At 43.9% G+C, this 13843-nt stretch overlaps 7 non-coding genes across 7 annotated transcripts; all 7 read left to right on the top strand.

Annotated features, from left to right (window-relative positions):
* The first annotated feature begins 1669 nt into the window (after positions 1–1669).
* trnas-aga (transfer RNA serine (anticodon AGA)) lies at positions 1670–1751 on the top strand. Its single transcript has one exon. It is a non-coding gene; the product is annotated as a tRNA-Ser (tRNA).
* Positions 1752–3659: 1908 nt separating this feature from the next.
* trnas-aga (transfer RNA serine (anticodon AGA)) lies at positions 3660–3741 on the top strand. Its single transcript has one exon. It is a non-coding gene; the product is annotated as a tRNA-Ser (tRNA).
* A 1875-nt stretch (positions 3742–5616) lies between these two features.
* trnas-aga (transfer RNA serine (anticodon AGA)) lies at positions 5617–5698 on the top strand. Its single transcript has one exon. It is a non-coding gene; the product is annotated as a tRNA-Ser (tRNA).
* A 1905-nt stretch (positions 5699–7603) lies between these two features.
* Positions 7604–7685, top strand: trnas-aga (transfer RNA serine (anticodon AGA)). The gene has a single exon. It is a non-coding gene; the product is annotated as a tRNA-Ser (tRNA).
* Positions 7686–9560: 1875 nt separating this feature from the next.
* trnas-aga (transfer RNA serine (anticodon AGA)) lies at positions 9561–9642 on the top strand. The gene has a single exon. It is a non-coding gene; the product is annotated as a tRNA-Ser (tRNA).
* Positions 9643–11550: 1908 nt separating this feature from the next.
* Positions 11551–11632, top strand: trnas-aga (transfer RNA serine (anticodon AGA)). The gene has a single exon. It is a non-coding gene; the product is annotated as a tRNA-Ser (tRNA).
* A 1908-nt stretch (positions 11633–13540) lies between these two features.
* On the top strand, positions 13541–13622 carry trnas-aga (transfer RNA serine (anticodon AGA)). The gene has a single exon. It is a non-coding gene; the product is annotated as a tRNA-Ser (tRNA).
* The last annotated feature ends 221 nt before the right edge of the window (positions 13623–13843 follow it).

Genomic DNA, 13843 nt, shown 5'->3' on the forward strand with positions numbered 1-13843 from the left:
TACAATGGAACATATGCCATTAATTAGTGAACGGAGATGTACATTCAGCTTGCTGATGAAGACTTCGGCCATGGGCAAGCGTTATTGACTAGGGAGGGGAGAAGTAAAAGCCTGAATCATGCGAGCAACTATTCCAATTTTCGATTTTGTCCAGGGAATGGCTATGGTGAATGCAGAAAAGCTAGTGTTTCGAAACATACCTGTTGGACGTTAACCTGGTGTTGTCAGACATCGTACTGTGCTCACCACAGTCCAACACCGGCATCTCTAAATCATGGCTATCTCCAAACTAAGACAATGTGAATGATTTTTGGATAGTGTATATCGCAAATTGATTGTAGATGGTTGAATAAATACTAGAAACTAAGAGGGAACAAGCATGGAGAGAAATAAGCCTCACTCACCCGTCAGTCAGGAATGTTGGCTGTCTCCCAAGCACGAGATCCGGGTTCGCTTACCGAGCATTGCCAATTTAACCTTGTGGCGATCAAATGAGGACTCTCAAGTCGCGAACGTCCGCGGGTGCAATTCAAATAACCATAGTTTCAAACTCCATCTCCCTTCCATTTAACTCAGGTTTCTTCTTTATTGTTAACAATTACTTGCCATTGTGGGTTTGATGGCAGACCCAATTTTTTGCATTAAGAGGAGAAAGTGATTGAGGAGTATGTGGAAATGAACCAAAATGGGAACGTCTCGCCGTCCGTGGTTTGGAAGGTATGGAAGGCGGTAGTGAGGGGGGAGGTCATTTCATTCAAGACAAAGGTGGTTAGCGAGGCGCGTTAGGAATGGCAGCGTGGATCAGGGCGATGTTGGCGGGCGATGGAATATATCTGATGCACACGGAAGCGGCACATTTAGTGAGGAGGAAGGAGTTGCAGGTGAAGTTTGATCTTCTATCGAAAGGGAGGGCTGTTCAGCAATGGAGGCCCGCAAGGGATTGGCTATGAGTATGGTGAACAAGCCATTGGATGGTTGGCTGGTCATTTCCATCGGCAGGCAGCAGCGATGGAGGTGGAAGGGAGTATTTCTGCATCTGAATGTGAACTGGTTCGTGGATTTAGAAGAATGTTGATAATATTTTTGTGACATTTGGGCATTTTGGATCTGAAGCGCGGGGAGTATCGAACTTATATTTGATAATAAATGTAAAATCCTCCCTTTAGTTGATGCGGAGTGGAAACGTTGACTCCGTTTCTCTCTCCACTGATGATGCCAGACCGGCTGAGTTTCCCCTGAAGTTTCTGTTTTTGTGAGTTGAAATCTAATGGATTTGCTTTAACCCAGATGTTTCTGGACCCTGAGGATAATTCCTGCATTTTCAGAATCCAGCACTAACTCCAGTTTGTATTGTGATTTCTGTCGGTGCATTATCGCCCTGTCAACAAATACAGAAAGAAAATGCACAGAGTCCAACAGCAAATTGCGAATTTAAATCAAATCAAATGGCATTTCCTAATTCAACAAAGCGGTGCTATCAAAACATTCTTATAGCAACCTTAACAAAGCTATTGGCTCATCTCGGGTTTGGATTTCGTCAGGTTCTGAATGAAAGAATACTTATTATGAACACAATAATGTTCAGATTTGTATTATGTGTGTCTGCCTGCTCCTCCCGAATAAAAAAATACCTTCCGCGTCAAATCACCGAAGCAGCTTTTGCGCTCATGTAGTCGTGGCCGAGTGGTTAAGGCGATGGAGTAGAAATCCATTGGGGTCTCCCCGCGCAGGTTCGAACCCTGCCGATGACGTATTCCCTTTTTCTCATTCAGGTTCAAGTTTCACCACGTTCTTTGGAACAAATGGTGTCTGATGCGAAATGGTATCCCACAATTTGCAAAAAGACGAGTTGCTTTTCCCAACAGAGTGCGCTCTATTTGAAAAGTCGGGACACAGTTCAACATGTGTTATTATTCAGTGATTGGAAAAGTACCCAGCGCTTTCTGGATAAGAATTTTACAATGGAACATATGCTATTAATGAGTGAACGGAGATGTACATTCAGCTTGCTGATGAAGACTTAGGCCATGGGCAAGCGTTATTGACCAGGGAGGGGAGAAGTAAAATGCCTGAATCATGCGAGCAACAATTCCAATTTTCAATTTTGTCCAGGGATTGGCTATGGTGAATGCAGAAAAGCCAGTGTTTCGAAACAAACCTGTTGGACATTAACCTGGTGTTGTAAGACATCGTACTGTGCTCACCACAGTCCAACACCGGCAACTCCAAATCATGTCTATCTCAAAACTAAGACAATGGGAATGCTTTTTGGATAGTGTATATCGCAAATATATTGTAGATGGTTGAATAAATACGAGAAATTAAGAGGGAACAAGTCAAGACCAGCATGGAGAGAAATAATCCTCACTCACCCGACAGTCAGGAATATTGGCTGTCTCCCAAGCACTGGATCCGGGTTCTGTTACCGAGCATTGCCAATTTAACCTTAGGGCGATCAAATGAGGACTCTCAACTCGCGAACGTTGCTTTGTGACTCGAAAGACGTCCGTGGGTGCAATTCAAATAACCATAGTTTCAAACTCCCCCTACCTTCCATTGAACTCAGGCTTCTTCTTTATTGTTCACAATGACTTGCCATTGTGGGTTTGATGGCAGACCCGATTTTTTTTACATTAAGATGGGGAAAGTGATTGAGGAGTATGTGGAAATGAACCAAAATGGGAACGTCTCGCCGTCCGTGGTTTGCAAGGTATGGAAGGCGGGAGTGAGGGGAGGTAATTTCATTCAAGGCAAAGGTAGGTAGCGAGGCGCGGGAGGGAGGGCAGCGTTGATCGGGGAGATGTTGGCGGGCGATGGAATATATCTGATGCACACGGAAGAGGGACATGTAGTGAGGAGGAAGGAGTTGCCGGTGAAGTTTGATCTTCTATCGAAAGGGAGGGCGGTTCAGCAATGGAGGCCCTAAAGGGATTGGCTATGAATATGGTGAGAAAGCCATTGGATTGCTGGCGGGTCATTTCCATCGGCAGGCAGCAGCGAGGGAGGTGGGAGGGAGTATTTCTGCATCTGAATGTGAACTGGTTCGTGGATTTAGAAGAATGTTCAGAATATATTTGTGACATTTGGGCATTTTGGATCTGAAGCGAGGGGAGTATCGAACTGATATTTGATAATAAATGTAAAATCCTCTCTTCAGTTGATGCTGAGTGGAAACGTTAACTCCGTTTCTCTCTCCAGTGATGATGCCAGACCGGCTGAGTTTTCCCTGAAGTTTCTGTTTTTGTGTGTTGAAATTTAATGGATTTGCTTGAACACATATGTTTCTGGACCCTGATGATAATACCTGCATTTTCAGAATCCAGCACTAACTCCAGTTTGTATTTTGATTTCTGTCGGTGCATTATCGCCCTGTCAACAAATGATGAAAGAAAATTCACAGAGTCCAACAGCAAATTGCGATTTTAAATCAAATCAAATGGCATTTCCTAATTCAACAAAGCGGTGCTATCAAAACTTTCCTATAGCAACCTTAACAAAGCTATTGGCTCATCTCGGGTTTGGATTTCGTCAGGTTCTGAATGAAAGAATATTTATTGCGAACTCAATAATGTTGAGAATTGTATTATGTGTGTCTGCCTGCGACTACCGAATAAAAAAATACCTTCCGCGTCAAATCACCGAACAGCATCTGCACTCGTATAGTCGTGGCCGAGTGGTTAAGGCGATGGACTAGAAATCCATTGCGTTTTCCACGCGCAGGTTCGAACCCCGCCGACTACGTATGCTCTTTTCCTCATTCAGGTTCAAGTTTCACCACGTTCTTTGGAACGAATGGTGTCTGATGCGAAATGGTATCCCACACTTTGCAAAAAGACGAGTTGTTTTTCCCAACAGAGTGCGCTCTATTTGAAAAGTCGGGACACAGTTCAACATGTGTTATTATTCAGTGATTGGAAAAGTTCACAACGCTTTCTGGATAAGAATTATACAATGGAACATATGCCATTAATTAGTGAACGGAGATGTACAGACAGCTTGCTGATGAAGAGTTAGGCCATGGGCAAGCGTTATTGACTGGGGAGGGGGGAAGTAAAAGCCTGAATCATGCGAGCAACAATTCCAATTTTCAATTTTGTCCAGGGATTGGCGATGGTGAATGCAGAAAAGCTAGTGTTTCGAAACAAACCTGTTGGACGTTGACCTGGTGTTGTAAGACACCGTACTGTGCTCACCACAGTCCAACACCGGCATCTCTAAATCATGGCTATCTCCAAACTAAGACAATGTGAATGCTTTTTGGATAGTGTATATCGCAAATTGATTGTAGATGGTTGAATAAATTCTAGAAACTAAGAGGGAACAAGAATGGAGAGAAAGAATCCTCACTCACCCGTCAGTCAGGAATGTTGGCTGTCTCCCAAGCACCAGAACCGGGCTCGCTTACCGAGCATTGCCAATTTCACCTTGTGGCGATCAAATGAGGACTCTCAAGTCGCGAACGTCCGCGGGTGCAATTCAAATAACCATAGTTTCAAACTCCATCTACCTTCCATTGAACTCAGGTTTCTTCTTTATTGTTAACAATTACTTGCCATTGTGGGTTTGATGGCAGCCCCAATTTTTTGCATTAAGAGGAGAAAGTGATTGAGGAGTATGTGGAAATGAACCAAAATGGGAACGTCTCGCCGTCCGTGGTTTGGAAGGTATGGAAGGCGGTAGTGAGGGGGGAGGTCATTTCATTCAAGACAAAGGTGGTTAGCGAGGCGCGTTAGGAATGGCAGCGTGGATCAGGGAGATGTTGGCGGGCGATGGAATATATCTGATGCACACGGAAGCGGCACATTTAGTGAGGAGGAAGGAGTTGCAGGTGAAGTTTGATCTTCTATCGAAAGGGAGGGCGGTTCAGCAATGGAGGCCCGCAAGGGATTGGCTATGAATATGGTGAGAAAGCCATTGGCTTGCTGGCTGGTCATTTCCATCCGCAGGCAGCAGCGAGGGAGGTGGAAGGGAGTATTTCTGCATCTGAATGTGAACCGGTTCGTGGATTCAGAAGAATGTTCAGAATATTTTTGTGACATTTGGGCATTTTGGATCTGAAGCGCGGGGAGTATCGAACTTATATTTGATAATAAATGTAAAATCCTCCCTTTAGTTGATGCGGAGTGGAAACGTTAACTCCGTTTCTCTCTCCACTGATGATGCCAGACCGGCTGAGTTTCCCCTGAAGTTTCTGTTTTTGTGAGTTGAAATCTAATGGATTTGCTTTAACCCAGATGTTTCTGGACCCTGAGGATAATTCCTGCATTTTCAGAATCCAGCACTAACTCCAGTTTGTATTGTGATTTCTGTCGGTGCATTATCGCCCTGTCAACAAATACAGAAAGAAAATGCACAGAGTCCAACAGCAAATTGCGAATTTAAATCAAATCAAATGGCATTTCCTAATTCAACAAAGCGGTGCTATCAAAACATTCTTATAGCAACCTTAACAAAGCTATTGGCTCATCTCGGGTTTGGATTTCGTCAGGTTCTGAATGAAAGAATACTTATTATGAACACAATAATGTTCAGAATTGTATTATGTGTGTCTGCCTGCTCCTCCCGAATAAAAAAATACCTTCCGCGTCAAATCACCGAAGCAGCTTTTGCGCTCATGTAGTCGTGGCCGAGTGGTTAAGGCGATGGAGTAGAAATCCATTGGGGTCTCCCCGCGCAGGTTCGAACCCTGCCGATGACGTATTCCCTTTTTCTCATTCAGGTTCAAGTTTCACCACGTTCTTTGGAACAAATGGTGTCTGATGCGAAATGGTATCCCACAATTTGCAAAAAGACGAGTTGCTTTTCCCAACAGAGTGCGCTCTATTTGAAAAGTCGGGACACAGTTCAACATGTGTTATTATTCAGTGATTGGAAAAGTACCCAGCGCTTTCTGGATAAGAATTTTACAATGGAACATATGCTATTAATGAGTGAACGGAGATGTACATTCAGCTTGCTGATGAAGACTTAGGCCATGGGCAAGCGTTATTGACCAGGGAGGGGAGAAGTAAAATGCCTGAATCATGCGAGCAACAATTCCAATTTTCAATTTTGTCCAGGGATTGGCTATGGTGAATGCAGAAAAGCCAGTGTTTCGAAACAAACCTGTTGGACATTAACCTGGTGTTGTAAGACATCGTACTGTGCTCACCACAGTCCAACACCGGCAACTCCAAATCATGTCTATCTCAAAACTAAGACAATGGGAATGCTTTTTGGATAGTGTATATCGCAAATATATTGTAGATGGTTGAATAAATACGAGAAATTAAGAGGGAACAAGTCAAGACCAGCATGGAGAGAAATAATCCTCACTCACCCGACAGTCAGGAATATTGGCTGTCTCCCAAGCACTGGATCCGGGTTCTGTTACCGAGCATTGCCAATTTAACCTTAGGGCGATCAAATGAGGACTCTCAACTCGCGAACGTTGCTTTGTGACTCGAAAGACGTCCGTGGGTGCAATTCAAATAACCATAGTTTCAAACTCCCCCTACCTTCCATTGAACTCAGGCTTCTTTATTGTTCACAATGACTTGCCATTGTGGGTTTGATGGCAGACCCGATTTTTTTTACATTAAGATGGGGAAAGTGATTGAGGAGTATGTGGAAATGAACCAAAATGGGAACGTCTCGCCGTCCGTGGTTTGCAAGGTATGGAAGGCGGGAGTGAGGGGAGGTAATTTCATTCAAGGCAAAGGTAGGTAGCGAGGCGCGGGAGGGAGGGCAGCGTTGATCGGGGAGATGTTGGCGGGCGATGGAATATATCTGATGCACACGGAAGAGGGACATGTAGTGAGGAGGAAGGAGTTGCCGGTGAAGTTTGATCTTCTATCGAAAGGGAGGGCGGTTCAGCAATGGAGGCCCTAAAGGGATTGGCTATGAATATGGTGAGAAAGCCATTGGATTGCTGGCGGGTCATTTCCATCGGCAGGCAGCAGCGAGGGAGGTGGGAGGGAGTATTTCTGCATCTGAATGTGAACTGGTTCGTGGATTTAGAAGAATGTTCAGAATATATTTGTGACATTTGGGCATTTTGGATCTGAAGCGAGGGGAGTATCGAACTGATATTTGATAATAAATGTAAAATCCTCTCTTTAGTTGATGCTGAGTGGAAACGTTAACTCCGTTTCTCTCTCCAGTGATGATGCCAGACCGGCTGAGTTTTCCCTGAAGTTTCTGTTTTTGTGTGTTGAAATTTAATGGATTTGCTTGAACACATATGTTTCTGGACCCTGATGATAATACCTGCATTTTCAGAATCCAGCACTAACTCCAGTTTGTATTTTGATTTCTGTCGGTGCATTATCGCCCTGTCAACAAATAATGAAAGAAAATGCACAGAGTCCAACAGCAAATTGCGATTTTAAATCAAATCAAATGGCATTTCCTAATTCAACAAAGCGGTGCTATCAAAACTTTCCTATAGCAACCTTAACAAAGCTATTGGCTCATCTCGGGTTTGGATTTCGTCAGGTTCTGAATGAAAGAATATTTATTGCGAACTCAATAATGTTGAGAATTGTATTATGTGTGTCTGCCTGCGACTACCGAATAAAAAAATACCTTCCGCGTCAAATCACCGAACAGCATCTGCACTCGTATAGTCGTGGCCGAGTGGTTAAGGCGATGGACTAGAAATCCATTGCGTTTTCCACGCGCAGGTTCGAACCCCGCCGACTACGTATGCTCTTTTCCTCATTCAGGTTCAAGTTTCACCACGTTCTTTGGAACGAATGGTGTCTGATGCGAAATGGTATCCCACACTTTGCAAAAAGACGAGTTGTTTTTCCCAACAGAGTGCGCTCTATTTGAAAAGTCGGGACACAGTTCAACATGTGTTATTATTCAGTGATTGGAAAAGTTCACAACGCTTTCTGGATAAGAATTATACAATGGAACATATGCCATTAATTAGTGAACGGAGATGTACAGACAGCTTGCTGATGAAGAGTTAGGCCATGGGCAAGCGTTATTGACTGGGGAGGGGGGAAGTAAAAGCCTGAATCATGCGAGCAACAATTCCAATTTTCAATTTTGTCCAGGGATTGGCGATGGTGAATGCAGAAAAGCTAGTGTTTCGAAACAAACCTGTTGGACGTTGACCTGGTGTTGTAAGACACCGTACTGTGCTCACCACAGTCCAACACCGGCATCTCTAAATCATGGCTATCTCCAAACTAAGACAATGTGAATGCTTTTTGGATAGTGTATATCGCAAATTGATTGTAGATGGTTGAATAAATTCTAGAAACTAAGAGGGAACAAGAATGGAGAGAAAGAATCCTCACTCACCCGTCAGTCAGGAATGTTGGCTGTCTCCCAAGCACCAGAACCGGGCTCGCTTACCGAGCATTGCCAATTTCACCTTGTGGCGATCAAATGAGGACTCTCAAGTCGCGAACGTCCGCGGGTGCAATTCAAATAACCATAGTTTCAAACTCCATCTACCTTCCATTGAACTCAGGTTTCTTCTTTATTGTTAACAATTACTTGCCATTGTGGGTTTGATGGCAGCCCCAATTTTTTGCATTAAGAGGAGAAAGTGATTGAGGAGTATGTGGAAATGAACCAAAATGGGAACGTCTCGCCGTCCGTGGTTTGGAAGGTATGGAAGGCGGTAGTGAGGGGGGAGGTCATTTCATTCAAGACAAAGGTGGTTAGCGAGGCGCGTTAGGAATGGCAGCGTGGATCAGGGAGATGTTGGCGGGCGATGGAATATATCTGATGCACACGTAAGCGGCACATTTAGTGAGGAGGAAGGAGTTGCAGGTGAAGTTTGATCTTCTATCGAAAGGGAGGGCGGTTCAGCAATGGAGGCCCGCAAGGGATTGGCTATGAATATGGTGAGAAAGCCATTGGCTTGCTGGCTGGTCATTTCCATCCGCAGGCAGCAGCGAGGGAGGTGGAAGGGAGTATTTCTGCATCTGAATGTGAACCGGTTCGTGGATTCAGAAGAATGTTCAGAATATTTTTGTGACATTTGGGCATTTTGGATCTGAAGCGCGGGGAGTATCGAACTTATATTTGATAATAAATGTAAAATCCTCCCTTTAGTTGATGCGGAGTGGAAACGTTAACTCCGTTTCTCTCTCCACTGATGATGCCAGACCGGCTGAGTTTCCCCTGAAGTTTCTGTTTTTGTGAGTTGAAATCTAATGGATTTGCTTTAACCCAGATGTTTCTGGACCCTGAGGATAATTCCTGCATTTTCAGAATCCAGCACTAACTCCAGTTTGTATTGTGATTTCTGTCGGTGCATTATCGCCCTGTCAACAAATACAGAAAGAAAATGCACAGAGTCCAACAGCAAATTGCGAATTTAAATCAAATCAAATGGCATTTCCTAATTCAACAAAGCGGTGCTATCAAAACATTCTTATAGCAACCTTAACAAAGCTATTGGCTCATCTCGGGTTTGGATTTCGTCAGGTTCTGAATGAAAGAATACTTATTATGAACACAATAATGTTCAGAATTGTATTATGTGTGTCTGCCTGCTCCTCCCGAATAAAAAAATACCTTCCGCGTCAAATCACCGAAGCAGCTTTTGCGCTCATGTAGTCGTGGCCGAGTGGTTAAGGCGATGGAGTAGAAATCCATTGGGGTCTCCCCGCGCAGGTTCGAACCCTGCCGATGACGTATTCCCTTTTTCTCATTCAGGTTCAAGTTTCACCACGTTCTTTGGAACAAATGGTGTCTGATGCGAAATGGTATCCCACAATTTGCAAAAAGACGAGTTGCTTTTCCCAACAGAGTGCGCTCTATTTGAAAAGTCGGGACACAGTTCAACATGTGTTATTATTCAGTGATTGGAAAAGTACCCAGCGCTTTCTGGATAAGAATTTTACAATGGAACATATGCTATTAATGAGTGAACGGAGAAGTACATTCAGCTTGCTGATGAAGACTTAGGCCATGGGCAAGCGTTATTGACCAGGGAGGGGAGAAGTAAAATGCCTGAATCATGCGAGCAACAATTCCAATTTTCAATTTTGTCCAGGGATTGGCTATGGTGAATGCAGAAAAGCCAGTGTTTCGAAACAAACCTGTTGGACATTAACCTGGTGTTGTAAGACATCGTACTGTGCTCACCACAGTCCAACACCGGCAACTCCAAATCATGTCTATCTCAAAACTAAGACAATGGGAATGCTTTTTGGATAGTGTATATCGCAAATATATTGTAGATGGTTGAATAAATACGAGAAATTAAGAGGGAACAAGTCAAGACCAGCATGGAGAGAAATAATCCTCACTCACCCGACAGTCAGGAATATTGGCTGTCTCCCAAGCACTGGATCCGGGTTCTGTTACCGAGCATTGCCAATTTAACCTTAGGGCGATCAAATGAGGACTCTCAACTCGCGAACGTTGCTTTGTGACTCGAAAGACGTCCGTGGGTGCAATTCAAATAACCATAGTTTCAAACTCCCCCTACCTTCCATTGAACTCAGGTTTCTTCTTTATTGTTAACAATTACTTGCCATTGTGGGTTTGATGGCAGCCCCAATTTTTTGCATTAAGAGGAGAAAGTGATTGAGGAGTATGTGGAAATGAACCAAAATGGGAACGTCTCGCCGTCCGTGGTTTGGAAGGTATGGAAGGCGGTAGTGAGGGGGGAGGTCATTTCATTCAAGACAAAGGTGGTTAGCGAGGCGCGTTAGGAATGGCAGCGTGGATCAGGGAGATGTTGGCGGGCGATGGAATATATCTGATGCACACGGAAGCGGCACATTTAGTGAGGAGGAAGGAGTTGCAGGTGAAGTTTGATCTTCTATCGAAAGGGAGGGCGGTTCAGCAATGGAGGCCCGCAAGGGATTGGCTATGAATATGGTGAGAAAGCCATTGGCTTGCTGGCTGGTCATTTCCATCCGCAGGCAGCAGCGAGGGAGGTGGAAGGGAGTATTTCTGCATCTGAATGTGAACCGGTTCGTGGATTCAGAAGAATGTTCAGAATATTTTTGTGACATTTGGGCATTTTGGATCTGAAGCGCGGGGAGTATCGAACTTATATTTGATAATAAATGTAAAATCCTCCCTTTAGTTGATGCGGAGTGGAAACGTTAACTCCGTTTCTCTCTCCACTGATGATGCCAGACCGGCTGAGTTTCCCCTGAAGTTTCTGTTTTTGTGAGTTGAAATCTAATGGATTTGCTTTAACCCAGATGTTTCTGGACCCTGAGGATAATTCCTGCATTTTCAGAATCCAGCACTAACTCCAGTTTGTATTGTGATTTCTGTCGGTGCATTATCGCCCTGTCAACAAATACAGAAAGAAAATGCACAGAGTCCAACAGCAAATTGCGAATTTAAATCAAATCAAATGGCATTTCCTAATTCAACAAAGCGGTGCTATCAAAACATTCTTATAGCAACCTTAACAAAGCTATTGGCTCATCTCGGGTTTGGATTTCGTCAGGTTCTGAATGAAAGAATACTTATTATGAACACAATAATGTTCAGAATTGTATTATGTGTGTCTGCCTGCTCCTCCCGAATAAAAAAATACCTTCCGCGTCAAATCACCGAAGCAGCTTTTGCGCTCATGTAGTCGTGGCCGAGTGGTTAAGGCGATGGAGTAGAAATCCATTGGGGTCTCCCCGCGCAGGTTCGAACCCTGCCGATGACGTATTCCCTTTTTCTCATTCAGGTTCAAGTTTCACCACGTTCTTTGGAACAAATGGTGTCTGATGCGAAATGGTATCCCACAATTTGCAAAAAGACGAGTTGCTTTTCCCAACAGAGTGCGCTCTATTTGAAAAGTCGGGACACAGTTCAACATGTGTTATTATTCAGTGATTGGAAAAGTACCCAGCGCTTTCTGGATAAGAATTTTACAATGGAACATATGCTATTAATGAGTGAACGGAGATGTACATTCGGCTTGCTGATGAAGACTTAGGCCATGGGCAAGCGTTATTGACCAGGGAGGGGAGAAGTAAAATGCCTGAATCATGCGAGCAACAATTCCAATTTTCAATTTTGTTCAGGGATTGGCTATGGTGAATGCAGAAAAGCCAGTGTTTCGAAACAAACCTGTTGGACATTAACCTGGTGTTGTAAGACATCGTACTGTGCTCACCACAGTCCAACACCGGCAACTCCAAATCATGTCTATCTCAAAACTAAGACAATGGGAATGCTTTTTGGATAGTGTATATCGCAAATATATTGTAGATGGTTGAATAAATACGAGAAATTAAGAGGGAACAAGTCAAGACCAGCATGGAGAGAAATAATCCTCACTCACCCGACAGTCAGGAATATTGGCTGTCTCCCAAGCACTGGATCCGGGTTCTGTTACCGAGCATTGCCAATTTAACCTTAGGGCGATCAAATGAGGACTCTCAACTCGCGAACGTTGCTTTGTGACTCGAAAGACGTCCGTGGGTGCAATTCAAATAACCATAGTTTCAAACTCCCCCTACCTTCCATTGAACTCAGGCTTCTTCTTTATTGTTCACAATGACTTGCCATTGTGGGTTTGATGGCAGACCCGATTTTTTTTACATTAAGATGGGGAAAGTGATTGAGGAGTATGTGGAAATGAACCAAAATGGGAACGTCTCGCCGTCCGTGGTTTGCAAGGTATGGAAGGCGGGAGTGAGGGGAGGTAATTTCATTCAAGGCAAAGGTAGGTAGCGAGGCGCGGGAGGGAGGGCAGCGTTGATCGGGGAGATGTTGGCGGGCGATGGAATATATCTGATGCACACGGAAGAGGGACATGTAGTGAGGAGGAAGGAGTTGCCGGTGAAGTTTGATCTTCTATCGAAAGGGAGGGCGGTTCAGCAATGGAGGCCCTAAAGGGATTGGCTATGAATATGGTGAGAAAGCCATTGGATTGCTGGCGGGTCATTTCCATCGGCAGGCAGCAGCGAGGGAGGTGGGAGGGAGTATTTCTGCATCTGAATGTGAACTGGTTCGTGGATTTAGAAGAATGTTCAGAATATATTTGTGACATTTGGGCATTTTGGATCTGAAGCGAGGGGAGTATCGAACTGATATTTGATAATAAATGTAAAATCCTCTCTTTAGTTGATGCTGAGTGGAAACGTTAACTCCGTTTCTCTCTCCAGTGATGATGCCAGACCGGCTGAGTTTTCCCTGAAGTTTCTGTTTTTGTGTGTTGAAATTTAATGGATTTGCTTGAACACATATGTTTCTGGACCCTGATGATAATACCTGCATTTTCAGAATCCAGCACTAACTCCAGTTTGTATTTTGATTTCTGTCGGTGCATTATCGCCCTGTCAACAAATAATGAAAGAAAATGCACAGAGTCCAACAGCAAATTGCGATTTTAAATCAAATCAAATGGCATTTCCTAATTCAACAAAGCGGTGCTATCAAAACTTTCCTATAGCAACCTTAACAAAGCTATTGGCTCATCTCGGGTTTGGATTTCGTCAGGTTCTGAATGAAAGAATATTTATTGCGAACTCAATAATGTTGAGAATTGTATTATGTGTGTCTGCCTGCGACTACCGAATAAAAAAATACCTTCCGCGTCAAATCACCGAACAGCATCTGCACTCGTATAGTCGTGGCCGAGTGGTTAAGGCGATGGACTAGAAATCCATTGCGTTTTCCACGCGCAGGTTCGAACCCCGCCGACTACGTATGCTCTTTTCCTCATTCAGGTTCAAGTTTCACCACGTTCTTTGGAACGAATGGTGTCTGATGCGAAATGGTATCCCACACTTTGCAAAAAGACGAGTTGTTTTTCCCAACAGAGTGCGCTCTATTTGAAAAGTCGGGACACAGTTCAACATGTGTTATTATTCAGTGATTGGAAAAGTTCACAACGCTTTCTGGATAAGAATTATACAATGGAACATAT

Source organism: Scyliorhinus torazame, chromosome 4, assembly GCF_047496885.1.
Source record: "Scyliorhinus torazame isolate Kashiwa2021f chromosome 4, sScyTor2.1, whole genome shotgun sequence".
Classification (NCBI taxonomy): domain Eukaryota; kingdom Metazoa; phylum Chordata; class Chondrichthyes; order Carcharhiniformes; family Scyliorhinidae; genus Scyliorhinus; species Scyliorhinus torazame.